The sequence below is a fragment of the Giraffa tippelskirchi genome, chromosome 9, assembly GCF_054371585.1.
Source record: "Giraffa tippelskirchi isolate mGirTip1 chromosome 9, T2T-mGirTip1v1.2.pri, whole genome shotgun sequence".
In the NCBI taxonomy this organism is placed as follows: domain Eukaryota; kingdom Metazoa; phylum Chordata; class Mammalia; order Artiodactyla; family Giraffidae; genus Giraffa; species Giraffa tippelskirchi.
This window is the reverse complement of record NC_137283.1, coordinates 71,304,290-71,330,226: the sequence shown is the minus strand read 5'-3', so window position 1 is coordinate 71,330,226 and position 25,937 is coordinate 71,304,290. Positions and strand designations below refer to the sequence as shown.

The following is a 25,937-nucleotide window of genomic DNA, read 5'->3' as shown; positions in this document are numbered from 1 at the left end:
TCTGCAACCCCATGAACTGCAGCCTGCCAGGCTCCTCTGTCCATGGGATTCTCCAGGCAAGAATACCAGAATGGGTTGCCACGCCCTCCGCCAGGGGCTCTTCCCAACCCAGGGATTGAACCAGCATCTCAAGTCTACCTGCATTGGCAGGCGTATTCTTTACCACTAGGTGCCACCTGGGAAGCCCACTCTGATGTACAGACACATTTAAATTTAAAATGGGAAATCATTTATAAGATGACATTATAAAATGTCTTAAAAAATATTTGTTTTTATGTTATGGTATTTTAACGGTAACTAGATAATCAAGTATTATGGAATTATAATGATATTCTCATACTGAGTTGTTAAAAGGATGATAATTTCACAATATCTGAATATTCTAAAGTTGTCTCAGTTTTTCACTTGCCTTGTGAAATTTTACATCTTATACAATAATTTTCCTCCATAAGATATATCAAAACTTATAAGTTCATGACTAATGTTTATGGTAAAATTACTTTTATGTTTTTACATGTAAAATCATAAGAATATATTTGAGATCATAATTATGCGCCTATTTCAAGACAATGAGAACTCATACAGTTTGTTAAGGATGAAATACACTAAACACAAATATGAGAGAATATTTGCTTCATCACACTAGAGTCTGCATCTAGAGCGTGATATTTATGTGTATCATAGACAAAATAATGTAGTAGAATTTATGAGGGGGTTGTTTTGAAAAGTAGATACTTTCACACAGAACACTTTTAGTTCAGTAATTTGTAGCAAGTTAAAACATAGCTGATAAGCTTACATCTCACAAATAGTTCTCAAACATAAAATTCTTGTGCTCTTTAACATTTATATACCTTCTGATCTTTCACTTAATGCAAATATTTTAATAACATGTATACATATTTAAAGAAAATGCACTACCATATTTGTAATAATTTATGACAATAATTTTATTAGTGTCACCTAATTAATGAAACACCTATTCCAAAGAACTTCTAAAAGGTATTAAAACATCAAGAAGCCTTACTATCTTTGACATAAATAGATTACAAACTACATACATCTGTTTGGAAGAAAGACCTAAAACTTAAAGCAAATGATATAAGGAACTGGTTGTGGGGGAAAAAAAAACTACTAAATTGATTTTAAAATACCAGATCTGATCAAATGCAGGCCAAATCTTCATTTCCAATAGACCCTCTCTGGGACAGTTTCCACTGTATTTTAAATTTTAATACATTTTCTATGCTAGTAGGTTATTATAGCCCTATTATTAAAATTATGTTGCACTTTTAAGGATGTATTTTTTTAAATGTTTGCAGCAGTGTCCTATGAGTGATTTCTTTAGGGAAAAACAATAAAATAATAATAAGGTGATGAATAAAAATTATTCTTTTAGGAATGCAGCCTTAAAGTGTAAGTATAAAATCCTGAGATTTAATCTAAAATATGACACAAATTAGCTTATCTATGAAATAGAAACAGACTCACAGACACAGAGAACAGATTTGTGGTTGCCAAAGGGGTGGGGTGGGGAAGGATGGGTTGGGAATGTGGGATTGAAGATGCAAACCATTATAAATAAAGCGGGTGAACAACAAGGTCCTTCTGTATAGTACAGGGAACTGTAGTAAATAACCTGTGATAGGCCATAATGGAAATGGAAAAAATACTTCAAAGAATGTATATATATATATACATATATATGTTAATTTTGTGTACATATATATATATATGTGATGGAATCAATTTGCTCTAAAGCAGACATTAACACTGTAAATCAACAAAAAAATTACTGAGAATCAAGAACACATACATTTAAATAAGACAATGGGAGTTAATAGACACCATGATAAACTTTCCACCTACTCCAATGATGTTACCATTCTTCAAAATTATTTTAGAACTCCTCTTTTGGATTTGCCTTTATGACTAATTTCTAACCATACAAAAATTCCTGATATGTTATAGTTGCATCTTGTTCCCAAGTGGTGTTCAGTTCAGTTCAGTCACTCAGTCATGTCTGACTCTGCAACCTCATGGACTGCAGCACGCCAGGCTCCCCTGTCCATCACCAACTCCCAGAGCTTGCTCAAACTCATGTCCATTGAGTCGGTGATGGCATCCAAACATCTCACCCTCTGTCATCCCCTTCTCCTCCTGCCTTCAATCTTTCCCAGCATCAAGGTCTTTTCTAATGAATCAGTTCTTCGCATCAGGTGGCCAAAGTATTGGAGTTTCAGCTTCAGCATCGGTCCTTCCAATGGATATTCAGGACTGATTTCCTTTAGGATTGACTGGTTTGATTTCTTTGCAGTCCAAGGAACTCTCAAGAGTCTTCTCCAACACCACAGTTTAAAAACATTAATTCTTTGGTACTCACCTTTCTTTATGGTCCAATTCTCGCATCCATACATGACTACTGGAAAAACCATAGCTTTGACTATATGTACTTTGTCAGCAAAGTAATGCCTCTGCTTTTTAATGTGCTGTCTAGGGCGGTCATACCTTTTCTTCCAAGGAGCAAGCGTCTTTTAATTTCATGGCTGCAGTCACCATCTGCAGTGATTTTGGAGCTCAAGAAAATAAAATCTGTCACTGTTTCCATTGTTTCCCCATCTATTTGCCATGAAAAGTGTCGGTACCCACCTTATTTATATTGTTTATCACAGGAAATTTCAAGTGACCTTTCACAGGCTCTCCAAATAAAATTTATACCAAGAATGGGACATATTTCCAAGGAAAATTTTTTAAAAATGACAGTTTGTTTAATTGAATATTCATTTGGGTTTTTGCAATAGGGTGGCTGAGACCTTGCATTAGAGATGCTACCATGATCTTTGATTGTTACTTCTAAAATTTCATCATTTTTTTTTTATTGGAGTATAGCTCATTTACAATGTTGTGCTAGTTTCAGATGTACAGCAAAGTGATTCAGTTAGATAAACAGATGACAGATGATAGATGTATAGATATAAAGATTCCTTTACAGATTCTTTTCCCCTATAAGTTATTACAAAATACTGAGTATAATTCCATGTGCTCTAGATTAGGTTCTTGTTGGTTATCTATTTTTTACACATTTTTAATTGTGACTTGGAACAGAAGCTTTCCTTTCTACAGATTAATCCTGGGCACCACATTTTGTAAAGTCTGGCTCTGTAGCCACAAGTTTAAATGTATTTTCTTACTACATGAATCAGCCCACATCTGTTTGGTTCACTGGTGTGTGACTGTCAGAGTGCCCAGGATACAGTAGGTGTTCAGTTACTGTCTGTGGGGCAGATGTCAGCTGTCAGACACGTACCTTATCATGTTAGACTTCCTGGCATTTGAGAGAAATGTTCAACTTTGGTGAGACAAGGAGAAAATTGTTTTTTAACAAAAGCAATCTTTTGAGAAGAGGTTTCAGGGACACATATTCATAAAGTGACACATGAACTTCTTGTTTCTCTTTAGCCATTGTCTCCCCTGTGCTGTTTCAGAACAGCAATTTAAATTCATTTATGAATTCGGTCAACACTATATTTATTAAGCACCCGTCAAGTACCAAAGAGTGTTGTAGGGACCGGGAAAATAGCCATAAACAAAACACAGTGCCTGAGAAGTCTGTGTTCTAGTGGGGAAGGAGTATACTTAAAGATAGTAAGTTGTTTGTGAGCACTGTTTCTGCTTTTTAAAAAAAAGTGAGTCATGAGCTCAGAGAATTGGGGTGTTACAGGCATAATCTGATGAGCTTCATAAGTTACATCACAGAAGAGAGTGCTGGTTATCATTCTGAGTGAATCCAGACCATCCGGATGCCTAACACTCAGCCTTCTCCCACCAGTGTTGTGAATGGCCTGTTGCAACCCCTTTGTTGCTCACCTTGGGTTTCCCAGGAGTTACCAAGTCACGTGTTACTGGAAAATGATTTTGGGTGACACATGCTTTCCGAAAATGACACCTATAAAGGGTCAGTGTAGGAACCCATTTTGGGAACAAACTTTTATGAGGGCTGTAGGCAGAGGGCTCTTTGTCTCAGAATTACCTGCATACTTAAAGGCTGGTTACACAGCATCTCTAAGGCAGCTTCCACGAGGATGCCTCTCCATTTTTTAGCATCTCTCTAAGCCACTGGGTGAATACTTTTGTTTTTGTACTTAAGGGATTTTTGCTAAAAGCAGAAACAATATCCCTAGCACTCAGGAGGCATTTGAGACATTCCTTTGTTTGTTCAAATCTATTTGCTAAGTAGATCTTTGCTCAGCTTTGACTGTACAGTATGTGTAGCAGAAGGTGGAGCCCTGCCCTGGAACCCCACTTGACTCTTCCCACCAAACATCGCATGGCCAGTCCTCAACCCTAAGTTTCTAGAGGGCAAAGCTTGTGTTTCATGCCCTGGGCCACCCGCCGCAGCCACCCCAGCGCATACCCCTCATGCATGGAGCAGCCCTCATTTTTTCACCTTGACTTTGGAGAAGAGCTACAAAGAGTAGCTAAAAGTTTCCATTGAGTGGCTTTCCTGAGACACTCAGGTTACCCTGGCAGCCAGCATTTCCTTTTTCTGAATTCCTTTTGATATCCATGATCTTATAAAAGTGTTGCTTGGAACTGCTCCTTAAGAGGGTTTGCATAGTTAATTACGTTACAGATGTCGGCCTCCGCCTTTGCTGCTCTGCTTGCACAGCTCGCCCGTCTTCCATCAAGCAGTTGGTGGCATTAAGCGGCAGCTGCCTTATCTGTATCTTGCCTTTTTTTTTTTTCCACTTAGAGATTTTAGAGCTAAGGCAAGTCTTGCGACTCTTCCCTTCTGCTCCTTCTGACAGTCTTATCTGAAATCCTTTCACATATTCAAGGGTGTACCCAGGTAAGGCAGGACAAAAAAGGCCCGTTTCTCCCTGCTCCCCAGTAGAAGTCCCATTGTGGGCCTGCTTTTGTACATGCTTGTATTTTATCATTTGCTCCTTTTGTGTTGAAATGTAAAAATATTCTAGCTTTGTTTTCTAAAAAATGGCTCATAAGAAATACAGTAGCTCACAACGAAGATGTAAATTGTAGTCAGTGGGGGGAAAAAAGACGCTCCTGGCATCAGAGGAGAGAGTGTTCATCTGACATTCATTCATTCATTCAAAGACTATTTATTGAGCACGTGCTATTTGTTAGGGTCTCTGGGGCACATAGAGATGAACAAAACTGAACTGTCCTCCCTTGAAACAGGCAGCCTGAATGGAAGAACTGTAATCTTGGCGGAAGCGGCAGAGGTCTGAACTCCCACTCAGATTTTCACACTCCTCCTCTGCTAGGTTTGCACATGGAAAGCATTATTCTTTCTTTGCTCTGAGAAGCACTGGGAAAGCCTGACAGTCTCCCCTCCCCAAAGATGAAGTCTGCTGCGTGGACAGCGGGGTGGTGGGAGGGGGCAGAAGAGGGGCCCCAGGTCTCTGCAGACGTGAGGGCCTCTCCTCTCTGCGCTCACTCTGCTTACATGGGCTCCTCAGTGTCGCCCAAGCTTCTCCAGTAGTGGTGGTAGTTTTATCCCTAGCATGTTAAGGAATCTCCATACTGTTCTCCATAGTGGTTGTATCAGTATGCATTCCCACCAACAACCCAGCCATCTCACTATTGCATGTATACCCCAATGACACCAGAATTCAAAAAGACACCTGTGCCCCAACGTTCATTGTCTCACTAATTACAATAGCTAGAATGTGGAAGCAACCGAGATGTCCTTCGGAAGTTGAATGGATAAGGAAGTTGTGGTACATATACGCAATGGACTATTACTCAGCTATAAAAAGGAATGCATTTGAATCAGTTCTAATGAGGTGGGTGAACCTAGAGCCTATTACACAGAGTGAAGTAAGTCAGAAAGGGAGAGACAATTATGTGTATTAACGCATTTATGTGGATTCTAGGAAGATGGTACTGACAATCCTACGTACAGGGCAGCAAAGGAGACGCAGACACAAAGAACAGACTTTTGGACTCAGTAGGGGAAGGAGAGGGTGGGATGATACGAGAAAATAGCATTGAAACATGTATATTACCATGTGGAAGATAGATAACAAGTCTGAGTTCAATGCATGCAACAGGGCACCCAAAGCCTGTGACAACCTAGAGGGATAGTGTGGGGAGGGAGGTGGGAGGCGGTTTCAGGATGGAGGGGACACGTGTATCCCCGTGGCCACTTCTTACCGATGTGTGGCAAAACCATCATACTATTGTAATTGTCCGTCAATCAAAAGGAAAAAAAGAGAAAGAGAAAAGAAAAAAAAAAAAAAAAAAAACTAGTTATGGGAGCCTAAAACGGAGGTGCTCTAGTAGGCTCCTCCCTCACTTCCTCTGCGCGCCTCAGGCATGCACCCGGCAGTGGTCCCCTCTCTGCACCCCAGGAACCCTCTCCCACAGGCAGCTGTCTGAACCTCTTCTGAGGCGCCTCCTCAAGGACTCAGGCCTCCTGTTGAGGCCCAAGGAGCCTGAAGGACGTGGAAAGGGTATCATGTTCCTCCTCCTGCCCATCCTTTCCAGCCTCGTGTAAATCAGACTCCAGGCTGGCTCAGTACAGTCAAGTCAGCATCAGACACGAGATCCAAAGCCATCTGTCTGCCTGGCCCCTGAGAAGTGCTGGTCATTATCCTACCCCTGGTCATGCCTGGCCCCTGCAGTGCCCTGGGCCCCACACTCAGTGGCTCCAGACCCAGAGCTCCAAGTCCCTGTATCAGCCTTTTGTAGTGTTACTTTCTCCTCCTTTGCTTTTTTCTGCTCTAAGTGCCTAGTCTCTTAGCCTACTGGCAGGTTTGCTGGTTTTTCTTGGCAGTGGAATTCATGCTTTTTCACACTGAATCTAAAATGAGAGATGATGAGACTCCCAGGGAACTACTTCTCTGTGTTTGCTTAGGTTTCTGAAGCTACCAAGTTCACTGTCACCTGTTTCAGGGAAACTTCTGCCTCCCTGGAGCAGAGGCTGTATTGTGTTATTTACGTTTCTGCATCCGTGGAAGTAGTGATAAGTGGTAAAGGATATTTCCTTTTCCCTTTGTTCCTACTGATTTTAGGCAAGGTCGAGCATGTAATTTTCTTCAACTTCTTCCTTATTTAGTGATTTTTCAGCCAAAGAGGTTTCTGCTAATACATAGAAATCTTTCTTTGAGGAAACCATAATTGAATCAATGTAGAGTGATGTGTGATGTTTGATGTGATTCATAATTGTTATCATCATAAAACTCCTGGAAATGTAAAACAGGAAGGGGATCTTAGACATTACTTTGTCTAGTCCTCTTATTTTCAGGTTGGAAAAATTCAGACCATGGAAAAGAAGGGCTTTGTTGGTATCCCAGAGATGGTGGCCGGGCGCCAGGAGAAAACACTGACTTTCAGTTCTTAATCATCACTTCTCCCTCTGTCCACTCTTATCTCTCCCCCTTCTTAAAAAGAATCAAGGATGTCTAGTAAGGCATTGTAGATTTATATGTACCGTTATGAGTAGAATAGTTAATCTCCTGTGGATTGCCATCCTGCAGAAGACAAAGCAGCAAAGTAAGGAGTGTATGAATTTAGAAGCCACATAGACAATGGCCAAACACTAGTTCTGTCATTTTTCTAGCTGCGTGATATTGTACCCGCTATTCAGACCCTCTAAACTTTACTCATCCATGAAATGATGTAAATACTAACTATGAGAGAGAAGTAAATGACTTGACACTGTGCAATGCGTAGAGCAGTACCTAGCCCACAGTAAGTGTCCAGTGAGTGAGATGCAAAACAGTTCTAAGAAGTCTTCTTACCCTTCATCAGAAACAGGTAACTTTTCCTCCTTATGCTTGAAATAGTGACTTTTTATTTTATTGCTATTAGTTTAGGTTTTTGATACATCTTACAAATAAATTTGCAAATAGGTGAAAATATGTGTTTTATTTTTGTGCCTTATGTTTCTTTATTCTGATCTGATCCCTGTGTGGAGTGAGGAGGGAGTGAGTGTAGATTTATGGAAGTGTTTAAGTGTCAGACCAGCATCTGTCAAAGTATTTCTAGGATCACCTGTATCAGAATCACCTGTGAGTTTAAAAAAAAAAAAAGAAAGATTCTTGGTCTGAATGACTCAATAGATAGGAATATCTGCAAAGAAGGGGCCCAGAAATCTTTATTTTATGACAAACTCAAAGTGTGATTTTTATGTATTCTAAGTTTTGAGAACCATTGCAATAGATGAATAATCTTAAATGCCAGATTAGTAGACCTAAAATATTACTTTAATCATGCTACTTCCTTGTTTAAATATCCTTCAGTAATTCTCACTAACCTCTAGTTTGGTACAGAGTCCTTCACCATCACGTTGCATGGTAGGCTGATAAATGTCCCCTCAAAGATGTCCATGTCCTACAGATGGGCAAGAGGCACATGAATAGATGCTTAACATTGGTAATTATTAGAAAAAAGCAAATCAAAGCTACAATGACCTGTCACCTCACACAGATCATAATGAGCATCTTCAAAAAGTCTACCAATAATAAATGCTGGAAAGGGTGTGGAGAAAAGGGAGCTCACTAACTGTTAGTGGGAATATAAAGTGGTGCTGCCACTTGGAAAGCAGTGTTGAGTTTCCTTAAAAACATAAAAATAGAATTACGGTATGATCCAGCAATCCCATTCCTGGGCATGTGTCCAGAAAAGATGAAAACTCGAATTCAAAAAGATGCATGCACCCCAGTGTTCATTAGCAACACAACTCACAATAGCCAAGGCATGGAAGCAAGCTAAATGTTCATCAGCGGATGAATGGGTAAAGATGCGGCACACATACAGTGAAATAATAGCCATAACAAGAATAAAGTAATGCCACCAGCAGCAATATGGATGGGCCTAGAGATGATCATACTAAGTGAAGTGAGTCAGAAAGACAAATGTCATATGATATCACATATATGTTTACTCTAAAAACATGACACAAATGAACTTATTTATGAAGCAGAAATAGATTCACAGACATAAAAAGCAAAGGGGAAAAGTGAGGGGGTTATAAGTTAAGAGTTTGGGATTAACAGACACATCACTACATATAAAATAGATAAACAATAAGGACCTACTGTATAGCGCAGGGAACTGTGCTCAATATTTTATAATTACTTACAGTAGAAAAGAATCTGAAAAAGAATATATATATTACATGCATATATTTAATATGTGAAAGTATATATTATACATATTTATTTCTGTGTGTGTGTATATATATAGTATGTCCTTATATTTATTATTCTATATATTAAATATATAGTTTTTGAGTATTATTACATATATGTTATTTGTTTATATATTATATCAAATATTATTTTTCAGATTTTTTCTGTAGTTAATTACTGCAGGTAATTAAAAAATATTGAGCACAGCTCCCTTTGCTATACAGTAGGTCCTTATTGTTTATCTCTTTCCTGGAGAATCCCGTGGACAAAGGAGCCTGGCAGGCTACAGTCCATGGGGTCACAAAGAGTCAGACATGACTGAAGCGGCTTAGCACGCATGCACACATACATATACGTGAATGTGTACAACTGAGTCACTGCACTATACACCTGAAACTAACACAACATTGTAAATCAACTGTATTTCGATTTAAAAAAGAAAAAAGAAAAGCAGATTCGGAAACTGGAAATAGAGTACCTTACATGGTGAAGGGACTTTGCAGGTGGGCTTATACCGAGGACTTTGCAATGGAGCTTCCCTGGTGGCTCAGAGGCTAAAGCATCTGCCTGCAATGTGGGAGACCTGGGTTCGATCTCTGGGTGGGGAAGATCCCCTGGAGAAGGAAATGGCAACCCACTCCAGTATTCTTGCCTGGAGAATCCCATGGACGGAGGAGCCTGGTGGGCTACAGTCCACGGGGTCGCAAAGAGTCGGACACGAGTGAGCGACTTCACTTCACTTGCAATGGAGAGATTGTCCTGTCGTGTGAGTGGGCCTGTGTCATCATCGGGCTCTTTCCCTGAGAGAGGGAGGCGCGTTGGTGAGTTTGGGAGGACAGGAGATGGAGACGGGAGCCTTAGAAGGAAGACACACAGCTTCTAGTGGCTGAAAAAGCAGAGCAAACAAATTCTCCTCTCCCAACCCTGGAGAGAACCAGTCCTACTGACACCTGAATTCAGCACAGTGAAACTGACTCTGACTCCTGACGTCTAGCACTAGTAGATTCAGATTTGCTTTAAGTCAGTAAGTTGGCGGTAACTTGTCATGGTGGCCATAGAAAACCACCCCTTCTGTTTTTCCAAGTGCCCCTCTTTTCAGGCCCTTGTTCCTCCTTCGTGGGTCCCCGCACTGTCTCTGGACCAGCCTGTGCTTTCACACCGTTAAGCCCTTTTTTGTTTGTTTGTTTTGTTTTCCTTTTTCTGTTAGTTCACCTAGTTTTTCAAAGCTCTGAGTTAATCCTTTCTCTTATTGGTTTAAAAACTTTCCTGGCTCCTCCCAGCCAAGAGACACTGCCCTCCTCTGGAATTCTAGGGCAGTCGAGATCTGTGCATCCAGTTATGAAGGTCTCCACCCAGGAGTAGTTATGTGCAAATCTCTGAATCAGAGCACCTGGGCTTCAATCCCGATTCTAACCGTGGAGAAGTTTATTGACCTCTCCGCCTCAGTGTCTTCATTGGAATCAGCCTCATAGGGCTGTGAAGTTGAGAGATGCTCCGCATAGAAGTGAATTGGCTTGGTGGCTGAACCAGGGGAAGGACCGGGCTGTGCTGGGCATCCCGTGAATTACTGTTCAGTCCATCTCTGATCATTGTCTTGAAGAGCTATTTAACCGTATTGTTTATGTTTTAATGTGTTTTTTTGTTTGTTTCCCTATCTGTTAACTCCATGAATGTAAATGTGATAATCGTTAAAATAGCTACAATAACATCAGTAATAATATGGAAGTGGTATAATGAGAGAGCCTCAGACTGTTTTGATTCTAGCTTCACAAGTTATTGGCTGTCTGAAAAGAAAAGAAATAGATTTATGGTTACCAAAAGGGAAAGCTCAGGGAGAGGGATACACTGGGAGTTTGAGATTAATAGACACACACTACTATATATAAAACAAATGAACAACAGGACCAAGTGTATGGCACAATTAACTGTACTCACTAATCTGTAATAACCTATAATGAAAAAGAATCAGAAAAAAAAAAAGATACAGGTATGTGTTTAATGGAATCATCTTGCTTTACACCTGAAACTAACACAACATTTAAATTAGCTATACTCCAATATAAATAAAAATTAAGAAACAAGAAATTGAGTGTTTTCATCTGTAGAATGGGAGTGATAATATTGAAATTGATTTTTAGGATTCAGTAAGATGATAAATTTCAAGTCTTGGCACAGCACCTGGAATACAGTAAGAGTTAAGTATGTAGTTTTCTTTTTTACTTCTTATTCCATCATATGAGTCTTGATATTCCTGTTACTTTACAAAGCAATCATGTGAGACACGAGAGGAAATTGAGAATCTAATACCCGATGTGGTGCTTTGCCACCACGTGTGTTGGGGTCCTGAGGCTCGCAGGCTTGTAGGGAAGCCTACTGTTGAGAGATGCTTCAACCTCAATGGGCAGGAGATACAGGAAGCCTGCCTGCTTCCCTCCCTCCTTGCCTGGCTTCCTTCCTTCTTCTCTTTCTTTTATCAAAGATGGTCACATGAATACTTTGGCATTTTAGATACTTTGAATACAGTACTTTGAATACATTTTAGAACCAGTTTTGAAGAAAAAAAAAAAAACTCTGAGATTCAATGCATTGCCATTCATCATTACCTCCCCTTACAACCCTTCCTGCTATTTTGGTGCAAGTGAGAGCTCTCCAGTCCCAGCTCCTCTGAATTCATTTTTCAAATGCCAGTTCAGGAGCTCCGATGCTAAAATTAAGTTCTATTACATCTTCTGCACTTCCTTTGTCTGCTAATGTTGTAATATGATCTTTAAGTAATTGAGTTTCTTTTGATGTGATTTCTTATTTAGAAACCCGGGCTTATTTGCAAGTCTTTTATTTCTGTATGCGTTTATATAATTTGTATTGATATTTTTTCCTCCGTTGCCCTCTAATTGTTTTAGAGAGACTTGGATTTGGTCATTTTTATTTATTTCATAAATAGCCCCATATTGCCAAGGGAGCTTGATACAAGAACACTAGGGGAAATTAAAACTAATTTTTATAAAGAAAAAGAATAACTATACATAAAGGTACTAAGTAGATGTCTCAGAACCTACCCCTCGTCTTTTATTATTTTTAAAGCAAAGAAAGATGAACTATTTTTCTTTTTTTCCGTTGGCCTCTAATATTGAAAGAAAGACTTAATTTTCTAAATAATGTAAGGGATTAAACTTACCTAACTAGCAACTGAGGATTTCTTCTCAGACCTGTGAGACAGTCTGTCTGTCTGTGTTCTTGCTGAAATATTGTACAGAAGAGGCAGTCTCAAAAGTTTCAGGCTCTTGTTGCCTGAAATGTTGCCTGCTAACCCAGTGTCTTAGAGAACTGTTTACTTTGCTCTGGGGAGGCATTCTGACTCTGGACTCACTCACACACCCCACAAGTGGATTTAAACTGGGAAATGGAGAAGTCATTTGACAAAGTGGCAAACGTGATGTCCGCCTGCATCTTTCACCAGGCATGAGAACCAGGGCTGAGAAGTGAGAGGCAGGGCTAAACCAAGCATGTATTACTTTATGGACTTGATGACCTGTGGCTTGTGAGTATCCAACGGCTCGTCCTTGCACAGAATGTCTATCTGTGCCCTTTTGGTGTGGGTCTCTCAGTTAAAAAGAGGCATTTGAAGTCAAATAGAAAACATACAGTTTTAACTTACCGTAGGCGTCAGAGCAGAAATACAAGCTGTTTTACTTAAGACACAATTGCATTAGGGCACAACAGATTTAAACAACTCAGTGTAATCCTAATATGAATTCACCCATGATGAAATTAATAAACAATTCTAAAGAATGAATTAAAAATTGATTTGTATGCTACAACAGGGATTTTTTTTCCTTATAATTTTCCCCTAAAATGATTAATTTAAAAAATCATGTAATAGAAGATCCTTGTTATCCTTTCAAATAGTCTTCTTAATGAGATATCAAATTATAATCTAATTAATGACAAAATAATGGTTAAATTGGAGTCAATATATAAACATATTATAAAAATGTTTAAATTCTTAATACATTTAATGAAAGTCAAGTAGCAATCATTTTTCCTATGGTTACACAAATTTCCCCCAAACCGATTGATTACATTGATTGCTAGTTGGGGGAAGTAATTTCACTGATTAATTTAAAAGTAATATATGTGGTAGGACATGACTTATCTTTAATAAGTATAATAAGAAAATAACTTCTATAAGAATTAGTTTTTATTCTCATCAAGAATCCCATTTTAGATAAAAATAAATTATAAAATCAAACATTTATCAGACAGTTCATTTAAAAACAAAAATGGATTCATCATCATATCTTACTTAGTGCAGTTTCCAAAACACCTCATTCCCAAAGTCATTTGTGTGTAGAATGTGTGGATTCATTGTACATAAAACTTTCATTTCACATAATATACAAAAAAAAAAGAAATTTGAAAACAGAATTTTTGCTTAATAATACAAGTATGACCCCTTAAATTTATCAGAGAAAGCCAAGTATTTACAATCTATAGATAAAATACTTTTTTTTTATTATTATCACCTTCTCACAACAAATGACTTCTTTCCATAAATTTCAACCTTAAAAATAAACAGGGCACCTTTTAAATTGTTGTCAAAGGTGACTGGCCAGTGCAGGGGTTGCAGATAGAGAGAGATGATAGGATGATTAGACAGCAATGTTAGGTGGAGAATAGATTCTGAAATGTTATTGACTAAATATAAAAAATACATACTTTTTAAAAGTCTGTTTTGTGGTTGAAGCAAAGAAAGAACAGTGAGGAATAAAATTAGGACAGTGTTGTAGACAGAATGTCTGTATCTTTCCCAAGTACTTAGCATTGCAATCCTAGTCTCCTGTGTGGTGGTGTCAGGTGGTGATCAGGGCCCATGGGTGGGGCACCAGGGAGTGAGATCAGTGCCCTCAGAGAGGAGTGAGGATGTGAAGATACCCTCACCCTGTAAAGAAACACAAGAAGACAGTCATCTGAGAACCAGGAGGCAGACTCTCCAGGCATCTGCCCCTTGATCTGGGGCTTCCAGCCTCCAAACCATGAGAAATAAATGTCTGTGTGTGACCCACCCAGTCCATGGTGACCTGTTACAGCAACTGGATCTGATGGAGAGAGAGAGGATAGGAAGAGGGAGAGGAGACAGATGGCTTCAGCTCTGTGGTGCATGGCCCACACTTGCCAGGGTGTGGGGGAAAGGGACTCGCCTCAAAATCTTAATCTGCTGGTTAACTGCCATTGCACTGCCGTTTTCACAGAGGGAAACGTTTCCTTGATGTGGGGCAGATGAAACCATGGTCCCTACATAGCACAGCGGGGTCCTCACCCAGAGCAGAGGAAGGATGAGCTGAGAGCCCCCTGGGCAGCAGCTCCATATAGACTCATTCTGGCTCCCCAGCTGGAGATTTCTACTTTTCATTTGTATCGAAATTCATAACAAAAAGTGCAGAAAATGTCATCTTCATCTCTGAGGTAATGATTTCCAATTACCATATAAGACTTTTCTTTCATGATACCAATCTTCCTCATATTAAATGGAATGTTTTCAGTTTAAAGTCAGGTACAGCATTTACATACTCAGCACCCTCCCTCTCAAACAACATGCCCATGATTTTCTGAGAAGCAATTTCATAATTTTCTGGATTTTTCTGGACATTTGTAAACATGTTCCAAATAGCGATGACTTTAGAACAATTGCCCATGAAATGAATTGGAATAAACATCTAACAACTGTTACTCCTTCAATAATTCTTGAGGCTTGTGAATTGCTATATTAGTGAGCAGCTACCCTCAATAATGGGCTTCTCCAGTTGCTCAGTGGTAAAGAATCCACACGCCAGTGCAGGAGACACTGGAAACACAAGTTTGATCCATGGGTGGGGAAGATCTCCTGTAGGAGGAAATGGCCAGCCATTCCAGTATTCTTGCTGGGAAAATCCCATGAACAGAGGAGCCTGGTTGTCTACAGTCCATGGGGTCACAGAGAGTTGGACACGACTGAGTGACTGAGTATGGCACACACCACAGTAACACGGGGCGATCGATGACCTAAACCCCAGGGCATTCAGGAAGCATTTATTTCTTCCCCACAAGACAGTTAGGCTGGTAGAAATTTGGCTGATCTGGGCTGCCTCAGCTGGACTTTGCTTTAGGTCGCAAGTTTGGTCAGGGGCAGCTGCACCTGTCTTTTGAGGCTCCTTGGATCAGAAGCTACATAAAGAATAGTCTGCTGTGTCAAAGCCCAACCAGGCAAGAACATTTAAACCTCTGCTCCCTTGACCTTTTGAGGTGTTGATGCTCTTTGGGGATTAGCCAGGCAGGGAAGGAGGTTGCATCATCTTCTGTGTTGGTGAATGTATTCAGAAGCCATTGGGATTTTCAAGACAAGGAAAGAAAGAAAGAGTTTACTTTCAATTTATTTTTGACACTTTTATGCCTCTTTAATGTGACCTCACATAGGTCTCCAGAACGTAAAGTTCTCAGTAATATGCATATTTTTCCTTTATTTTATGAAAAAAAAATTAATTGAAGTATAGCTGATGTACAATATTATGCAAGTTACAGGTTACAATATAGTGATTCACAATCTTTAAAGGTTCTAATCATTTACATTTATTATAAAATACTCACTGGTTTCCCCATGTTGTACAACATACCCTTGTAGCTTATTTTATACCCAGTGGTTTGTACCTCTTAATCCCCAGTGTTTATCCTGACCCTCCCCCTTCCCTCTCCCCACTTCCCTTATAGGAAGTTTGGCCAGTTTCCTCACTGAAAAATGAAATTGTGTTGCTTTTATTATAAATGAGGAAGAACTTATTTCATGTATTTGAGAGCTATTTGTATTGTTTAAAACACTGACTGTTCTTAGACTGAGACCAAGTTTCATTGAGTTTTTGGATTTTTTTCTTAGTGCCTTTAGTAGGTATTGACCAAGGAGCTGCATGTATACCAAGGAATTAGTCCTTTTTACTGGTTATTGAAATTACAAATCTTCTTCATATATATTGACTTTTATTATAGCTTTTTTTTTTTTTTTACAAAAAACTATTTAGAATTTTATTTGCATTTCTTTAATACATGGTCTAATTGATCAGTTTTTCTTTTGTGGCGTCTAGGTTTTGTGTGATAGAAAAGCCTTTCTCTAAAGTTATTAAAAGAATTCTCAATTACGTTTCTTCTTATAATTTTATTGCTTTGTTTGTTTGTTAACATTTAGTCTCTGATCTCTTTAGAACTTGTTCTTGTATATGCATAAGATAGGGACCCAGCTTTTTCCTCTATGGCTACCCAGCTTTCTAACGGTGAGCTTCCCTGATGGCTCAGATGGTAAAGAATCTACCTGCAATGTGGTAGACATGGGTTCAATCCCTCCATTGGGAAGATCTACTGGAGAAGAGAATGGGTACCCACTCCAGTAATCTTGCCTATTGCCTTGAGAATTTCATAAACAGAGGAGCCTGACAGGCTACAGTCAATGGGCTTGCCAAGACCCCATGGTTGGACATGACTGAGTGACTAAGACTTTCACTTTCACCCAGTTGTTTATACCAGCTCTTGCATAGTCCATCTTGTCTCCACAGATATGAAATGCTACTTTTATCATATGCCAAAATTCTATATATTTTGGTGTCTATATGTGAACCTTTTTAAAATTTTACATCTCTATTCAGGCACGCAGGTTCCATATTGGTTTAATGACTGAGGTTTCATGATATCTTAGGTGATAGAGTTACTTACTCCTCAGTGTTTCCCAAACTTCCCTGGATGTTCTTGGTTTTTGCTGTTGTTCTTGTTCTTTTATATAAACCTCAGAATGAACTTATTCTGTTCTGGAAAAAAAATATTGACTCATTTTGGGTGCAGTTATTAATACAGTCACACATTAGCTTTGAGAAGACAAAGGTCTTTAGAGTTTTTCTATCCAAGAACATAGCATATGTTTCTGATTGTTAAAGTTGCCTTTTATGTCCTTTAGAGGCATTTAAAAAGTTTTCTTCACATGGTTCTAGCATATTTCTCATTAAGTCCTTTTAGATTCTTCTTATGGCTTTGTATACGTGAAGCTGAGAAGGAACAGCTTGGTAGATGTCTCTACATCCAGATTCCTGCAGAATTAATAGAAACAGATAATGTTGTAAGAAGGCAGGTAGAAGTTTTAAGTGAAATGAGGGGGCAGTTGGGAAGGTATTGCCTACTGGCTGGCTAACTGGCTTTTGTCATCTTCTCCAGCAAAAGCCACCAGGCAAAGCACAATGAAAACTAGAAAATCCACAGAAGACTGAACAATTGTCATTTAGAAACAAAAAGGAAATGGATTTTAGAATTTGTTTCAATTAGGTTTGGCTGCATTTAACAGCTATACCAAATAATGGTGAGTTTGAATAAGGTAGAGGTTTATTTCTCTGTTCTACATAAGTTCTAGGTGTTGGCGCTCCAACATTGATGTGATAATTCCATAAATATCAGTGATCCAAGAGCCTTATTTCTTTTTCTGGTACTATTCATAATGTGTGATTTCCATCTTCAAGTTTGCCTTGTGGTTCAAGATGGCAGCCATCATGTACTTTTCAGGCATAAGGACAAGCTTCAGGGTAAAAGTATGTGACCCCAAGCTGAGTCAACCTCTTCTAAGGCCTTTCAGAAGCCCTACTCTTTCGCACTTCCATCCTATCCTTATCTGTGCAAGGGACTGCTCTAAAGAAAACAGAATTTCTGTTACTAAGGAGGATGGGAGATGGGATACCACGGAGGCAACTTCTGGTCCCTGAGAGAATGAGTAACATTCTTTTTAAAATTTTCTTTTCAAGTATCTTGTAGAGGAGAAGGAAAATGCTGAGAGGGAAATTGGAAAGTGAAGAAAATGAGTATAGTTTGATTATTTTTCACCTCTTAGGGTCACTTTTAGACAAAGTAATGTTGAGCAAAATCTGAGCTGGAAATCACTACTTTGGGCTTGTAGTTTTAACTGTAAAACGTTTTCCAGAGGAACTGAACCTCATGTTCCCTTTCTCTTCTTTAGAATTTAAGCACCTCAGTAATTAGTTAAAATATAGTCCCCAAAGGGCACAGATTGTACAGGGCTCACAGAGAGGATTAAGAGATAGTCTATGCCTTTGGATTCAAAGGCTTTCAAAAAATACAGATGATTTTTTTCTTCTCTTCACAAGCCACTAAGTTGGCCAGATTTGGGAGCAGCTTCCCGTGGTGCCCTGAAGGAGAGCTTGGGTGGGCACTGGAGGGGAGTTTTCATCCTGTGGGTCTTGTAGACGGGGCTAATGTAGATTTAGTGCATAGACAACAGTGTGATAGCTTCTGTTTCTTTATTTTTGTAGTATTGAACTAGGAAATTTTCCTCTTTTATTTAAATATCAATGAAATCACATTCAATATCGACTTTATTGTGTTTTTACTTTACCACAATATGTATCAGTAACTACGGTTTCACGAAACTTTTCTTAATTTTGTGTGTGTGGAGGATGAGGGGAGGGAGATGGAGAATATAAAATGTATTACTTACAATCTAGTGAAAGATGTTTGAAAATTGCTTCCAAAGAGGCAAACAGAACCTGTCAATGAGAGAAGATTGAGGACATTGATGACATCTGACATCTGTGTTCCTCAGACTCAAAACAGCCTCCACCACTACCTGGAGGCTCACTTCTCAGAGACTCCATCCAGGGTCCAGATATTCTACTGTGTGAAATCATTTAACTCTGAAAATGTCTATCAATATATCAGAGTATTACATTCCATTTCAGGTTCTCAACTGGAGCTATTCAGCATTTCTCAATATATCTCAAATTATATGCAAATAAACTGGTAAGACTGTCAATTTACATAGTCCTTGGAAAACCTTACTTTCTTAATTAGCTTTGGTTCTGCTATTGTATTAAATTTATTACATTATTATAAAATATTTTATTTTATAATTTATTATTTATAACTTTTTATTATTATTTGTATTAAATTTATTATTTTCCATAGTAAAATACAAGAAATGGCATGATAGCACAGAAAAAACGATATCTAAAAGGAATTAGGGCAACAAAGATGTCTTTCAGCAGGTGAATGCATAAATAAACGATGGTAGATGTAGACACTGGAGTATTGTTCAGTACTAAAAAGAATTGAGCTATCAAGCTATAAAAAGACACAGAGGAAACTGCAGTGCATATTACCAAATAAAAGAAGTTAATCTGAAAAGACTACCTACATACTTACTGTGTGATTCCAACTATATGCCATTTTGGAAAATGAAAAACTTTGGGGGACAGTAAAGAGATCAACGGTGTCAGGGATTGGGGGAGGGGAGATGAGTAGTGGGAATCCAGAGGATTTTTAGGGCAGTGAAGCTCCTCTGTATGATGCTATAATGGTGGACACATCCCATTACACCTTTGTCGAGACCCATAGAATGTGCAGCACCAAGAGTGAACCCTGATGTAAACTATGGACCCTGAGTGATGATGATGAGTCAGTGTAGGTTCGTCAGTTGCTAATAAATGGACCATCTGGTGGGGATATTGACAGTGGAAGACGCTGTCCATGGGTCAGAGCAAAGCCCACATGGGAAATCTCTTTTGTGCTCAACTTGTCATAAACCTAAACAGCTCTAAAAATAAAGACTATTTAAAACACTTTTAAAACAGAATTTACAAATTAATATAAGAATTGTGAGAATGATGAACATTGTGGAAAGTTGTAGAAATCAATTCTCCAGTGGGTATTTCCATGGACTAACTGCTGAAAAAGGCTGACAATAACGCTGCATGTGAAGGACAGAAGCCACCATTTGTGATGTATTACATGAGACCAGTGGGTAAGACGGAAGGAAAAAATTTAAATTTCACTGCATCCTGTTCTTTCAACAACCTTTCCACTCACTGCTCATTTGGTTTTCTTCTGCCTGGTCTCTATTGATTCTGAACTTCTTTCATTTCATAGCAACAACTCGGAGCTTTTGCGCTCCACTAAATTTCATTTTAAAACCTAGTCTTCCTTAGAAGTGATAATATAGATGCCACCCTTACAAGCACAACATTTAAAGAACATCAAATCCCCTAAATAATTTATTTCTCTATCAGAGGAAGAGAGCTGCAGATGGTGTGTTCATTGAGCCGAGAACTCGGGCCCAAGAAGCTATTAATTCTCACAGCAGCTCTTCTGCTGTTTTCTGTTCCCAGGAATTGATGTCATTCAGCATCAACTTCATACACTATAAATCTATAAAATAAGAAAATAAAATTACCTCTTGAATTTTAAGAATATTCATGGCACTATAAGCTTAGGCCATTGTATTTGTTATCTACTGCAGTGTAACAAATTACCCTAAATGTAGGGGCACAAAGTGAGTTTGTGATCTCAGTTTTTGTGGGACAAAGTGTCTGTGAACAGCTTATCTGGGTTCTCAGCTCACTGTCTCAGCAGACTGAAGGGAGTGGGCCACCAGAAAACTGAAGTACTTACCAGATAAATAGCTTTTCCCACTGTTTATTACAGTAATCCCATGAAAGTGAAAGTGAAAGCCACTCAATCCTGACTCTTTGCGACCCCATGGACTATCCAGTCCATGGAATTCTCCAGGGCAGAATACTGGAGTGGGTAGCCTTTCCCTTTTCCAGGGGATCTTTTCAACCCAGGGATCAAACACAGGTCTCCCTCACTTCAGGCAGGTTCTTTACCAACTGAGCCACAAGGGAATCCCACAGTAATCCCATAGCTTTCTAAAAATGTTCTGATTTCTGCCCTGGATAGAGTAGCATCTCTGGTTTTTCTGTTTCAATTGCCTTCAGTTCACAAGTATTTATTGAGTGTCTCTCATTTGCCAGTTTGGGCTTCCCAGGTGGCTCAGTTGGTAAAGAACCCACCTGCAATGCAGGAGACATAGATGCAGGTTCGATCGCTGGGTCAGGAAGATCCCCTGGAGGAGGAAATTACAGCCCATTCCAGTATTCTTGCCTGGAGAATCCCATGGACAGAGGAGCCTGGCGGGCTACAGTCCATGGGTTGCAGAGTGGGACACGACTTGAGACAACAGAGCGCACATTTGCCAGTTTAAGGCACTGGAAACAAAAAGAATAAGAGGACTTGATCGTAGTGGATGAGTGGCCTTGCAGAGAAGCAGACTGGGGGAGGGACATGAAGGGAGACCAAATCTAAATCACTTTGAGAGGAGGAAAGAGACTCAGAGCAGTTGCCAGGACCCATTTGTCTTGAGAGAAACTTCCCTACTAGTGAGTAACTGGACATCCGCTGTCAGTGACAGATTGGCCACGGCAGCTGTTGTATTGGGAGCTACGGAGCAGCCTGTCAAGGTCATCTGAGTCAACAGGACTGTTCCAAGGCTGAAGGGCTAATGTGAGATTCTCAGTGAAAGACCAGCGCAAGGAGCAGCTTTATGACGATGTTATTGTTGGAATGTACCCATGTTTACCAACCCAGGAGGGAGAGGGTATTCTGAGTAGAGGATTTAAAGTGGATGAAGGATTTTCTGAGCACAGTTACACAGATGGAAGGAAAGTTCTAGGAAGTAAAACTGTGCTAGAAGTGTCAACAAACTAGCAGTCCTGTCTGATACCTTGAACTCTAATAGAACCCTGGGGATCCTAACTGCTGAATTCTGTCAGCTCTGGGTCCTTTCCCAGCCCTTCCCCTTTCTCCTAAGTATGACTTCACCAATGCCAGAATTGGGCATCTCTGTCTCTGGGGAGAGAGACCCAGTACTTGCTCTGGAGTGCTGTGACGTCAGAGATTACGTTCATATTTGAGGAGCTCAGTTCCCAGGCTTGCAGTGTGATGAATGGTGTAACAGCAGCAACAGTCGGGTGCTTCCTTCCAGAAGGGCTTGAGAGTGTGAGTCTGGCATTAGGTCCCTGATCAGTTAGGGAAGAGATCTCTGATGGGAGTTTGGGTGGCGTCACCGATGTGCTACTCCTTTCTTTAAGCGGGGAGATAATGAGCTGGGATGTTCAAGAATCTTGAATTGGGAATACGTTGGACTTCAGCTACCTCCTGAACATATGATTACCCAGTTAATGGTCTCCCAGAGGGATCTCCAAGGCTAAGGTCTCAAGTGTCACACAACACCCCAGGACCACTAATAGTCCTGGGTCACCAGAGAGACTGGTTTCACCAAATCATGGCACCCCTCAACTTCTCACCTCCTTTAAGAGTCAGCCTGTAAGAAAGGCTCCAGGATTAATGACAGGCTCTCAGAGGGGAAGCAGGAGTCCAGATGTCTCGTAGGGCATCATTTCTCAAAACTGTGTGATAAGTATAAATCACCTGGGCATCTTGTTAAACTGCAGGTTCTAATGTAGCGGGACAGTGGTGAGAATTTGCATTTCTAACAGGTCCCCAGGTGTTCCGCAGACCTCACTTGAAGTAGCAAAACTTGGGAGCACTAGAATAGGGAAAACATACCTAGCAACACATGATCAGGGTCTTCCTACGCTACAAAGGCACAGAAACTAGAGGAGACTTGGCTTAACCCATGCAGCTGCAGTGAGAATTTAAGAATGCTTCAGGAAGACTCACAGATCAGCAAGGAAGAGACCAAGCCCAAGCAAATACAGATTGCTGAAGCGAGTCTCTAAAGAGGTCCTTGGGAAAGGACAGGAAATCTGGCAGTTGCTGGAGAGGCAGAAAAACCTAATTCCATTATCTGCTAACTCTGGAGGATGAGATCTTCTAGTTGAAATTTTAGGGGCAGCTTATGTCCCGCTGCCACCCCCCACGCCCCATCCTGTCCCCACACAATTCCCCTTATACCCCACCATTCACACCATTCATGCCACTGGCTCTCAGATGCTTTAATACAGCAGGGAAGCAAGTGAAGGTTCATGACTTGTGGATGAATTTTAGGTTGTCAGACATTCATGGAGCAATTTGGTGGAGGGGGCAAGTGTGAAATCTCCCTGGGGAGGTGGGAGACCTAAGTGATGGAAGGCTGGTTAGAAGGTAGCTTCAGTATCCTTTGTTGTAATAGGTCATTTGAATGTTAATGCAGTGTAACTGAAAGGTTACCAAAATATTTCTCTTGAAACATAATGCAGTAAAACTTCCCTTGTATAATAGGTGCCATCTCAATACAATCTTAGAAGTAGTTTTCAAAGCTCAAAAGGGTTGCAGAAGTTCTCCTTGATCTACTTGATCACGTATACAAGTGTGAATTGCCTGCTTCTCTCTCTACTGCTATTTATATCAGCTGTCCTCCAGGAGATCAGCTTTCTTCACAGCATCAGATATAAATAACCACAGTCCTCTAAGTATGATCTGCTCAAGATTGCCAGGTAACTTATAACCAGTGTCTGGTTACTTATCTTCATGATTTGTCAGTGATATGTTTTGTTACTAAAATTAATGCTTTTCATACACAATTCAATAATCATTACACCGTTATCTCAGTGATTTTATTAAAAGATTCACTATTCCTAATGAGCAGGTGAGTTGAGTTTAACTACTACAGAAACAAGCCTGGCAGAGGTCTTTTGAGGCCATGCCCTTGAGTTGGAATTTCTGTGAGAGACTCAGTCAAGTGCAAATACAGAAGCGAACATAACGTACCCAGTGGATGCAGCTGTCTTATTTGCCCCAAGTCTGCTCTGATGTCTTTCAGAACTTGGGAGTGTGGGCTCCTGTTCCTGTTCTTGTCTCTTATACTGTAACCAAAAGAAAGCTGAAATATTCTTGCTTCTTAGACAAAAATATCAGTCAACAGAAGCTGGGATATAAAACACTTTTCAGGGCTAAAACTAACCTGTAATGTTTTTGTCTTGAAACTATCCTTGTTGAAAGCTGCCCTGTCTAGCTTCTGCATGACTCGTCAAGCACTTTTGATCATTTAAATCACTTTAGATGTACCTTGATCTAAAATGCAGACTTGACTTCAGGTCATGTAGCAGCAATCATTAAATACTTAGAAAAATTAAAGATCAAAGTTTGGAGTAGCAGTAGAAGTGTAACTATATACCTAAAAGCATTAATAAATAAAGAAGCTATAGTTTTTCTCTATTAACATTTGGACTGGTGATGAGTCCAAATGATATTAAATTTAATTAATGAAATATTTATAATTAATATAAGTAATACATTTCATTAAGTATTGTTCATGATTTTAGTCATTAAAATTTAATTTAATTATGTCAATAGAATTTTAATGGAATTTAATCTAACATTACCACACAGCTTAATAACTCAAATTTTAAAATAAATTTGTTATAAATGCAGGTCTATTTTCATTTTCCATTATAGACTATAATAAATGAAAACAGAGCCTAATGGCAGTTTCACAAATTCAATTTATTAACATCTCTAGCAGTGGCCATACCAATATTATGCTGCAATAAACATATGCCCTTTTAAAATCCTGATCCCATTAGGGATCTATTGTGTCTATGCTTGTGTTCACTTTGTATCTTCTACAAGCAGCTTAGAAAGGAAAGACACTGGAGCTTGATATAACTTTCTGTTTTGTATTCTTAACAGAGCTGTGGCCTTAACCTTCTCTCTGGTGAACCCTGCCCACTTCATGGACAAGTCCTAACTGAAGTGAAAATAAAGTATTGGACACAGTATGAATTTTGGTTATTGCTGCTCTCATGATAAGGTTTTGCTGCAATAACAAAAGAAAACCAAAGCCTCAGATCTCAGTAGCCTGAAGAGCGGACCTCTATTTCCCTCTCATGTGCTCTTCTGCAGGGGCTTAGTGGACCCTTAAACCCTGAGACCAACCTGTGCTTCCACAACCACCAGCCCAGAGAAGCTGCCAGCAGTTATGTCCTTGTGCTTAAACCTTCCTCCTGGTCAGGACACACCACCAACTCTGCTCACCTTCATTGGCCAAAGCAAGTCCAAGGCCACACACACTTCACAGGGAGTGGGGAAGTCTGGTCCACCAGAGGTCTATAAGGAGGCAGGCAGGCACCACTGTGATCAGTGATGAGCTCTAACGATTATTTCAGGTATTTAAACCTGGAATGGTAGCTTGTTTATCCTGACACAAGTTGAGTGAAGAAATTAGTTTTGTCTTGAAATGGTAGGGATGACTGTTATGTAATTTTCTACTATGAATTGTGTAAATGTGCACTCAAGATTTGAGACATATACACCATTATTAGGAATATTTTATCTATATATATGCTAGAAATATACATATTAGAACTATTGTGTGTTTATATACTAGAGATATATATATTATATATATCAGGGTATATATATTTATATATACTAGAAATATGTATGAAGTGTCTTTATATAGCGGGCTACTGTCCATGGAGTCACAAAGAACTGGACAAGACTGAGCAGGCACACGTGTCTTTATATATAGTATACATACTATATTATATATACTAGAAATACATTGTAATATGTTTTATATATATATATACATGCTAGAAATATACATACATATATGCTAGAAAAACAGTAAGACAGAGGGTCAGCACACTTGTTAAGGACTCCTGCAGCAAGACTGGGAAGATTTTTTGCGAATCACCAGTTAAGAACTGGATACTGAAAAATGGGAGGGACATGGATTTATGGAGAGGAAAGGATGAGCTAAAATACAAAGAAGAAAAATTCAACACAAAAATTCTGATTTCTGGGCTATTCTTAATGAGCACATTTATGTTGTTTTTGCTAAAATATCAAGACTTTTTAATCCAGTGATTCAGCTTTTCTGTCTCCACTTCTCCTGCATTTGGTCTTATGCTTTGTCATTTAAAACTCTACAGTAGGAGAGATTTTGAAAACTGGGTCCATTGCTAATGCGCACTGTGGCTCCTT

The 25,937-nt window shown here is 39.4% G+C and overlaps 1 protein-coding gene and 1 long non-coding RNA gene across 6 annotated transcripts in view; one reads left to right on the top strand and one right to left on the bottom strand.

Annotated features, from left to right (window-relative positions):
• Positions 1–25,937, top strand: part of KCNQ5 (potassium voltage-gated channel subfamily Q member 5) — a 600,369-nt gene that overhangs the window by 100,831 nt on the left and 473,601 nt on the right. The window lies entirely within an intron of this gene.
• The window catches only part of LOC145521812 (uncharacterized), a 33,066-nt gene continuing 22,694 nt past the window's right edge, over positions 15,566–25,937 (bottom strand). Inside the window, exons 3-4 of the long non-coding RNA XR_014065711.1 lie at positions 18,670–18,718; positions 15,566–17,257 (exon numbers count right to left, since the gene is read on the bottom strand). This is a non-coding gene — a long non-coding RNA (uncharacterized LOC145521812). The remainder of the gene's footprint in view (positions 17,258–18,669; positions 18,719–25,937) is intronic.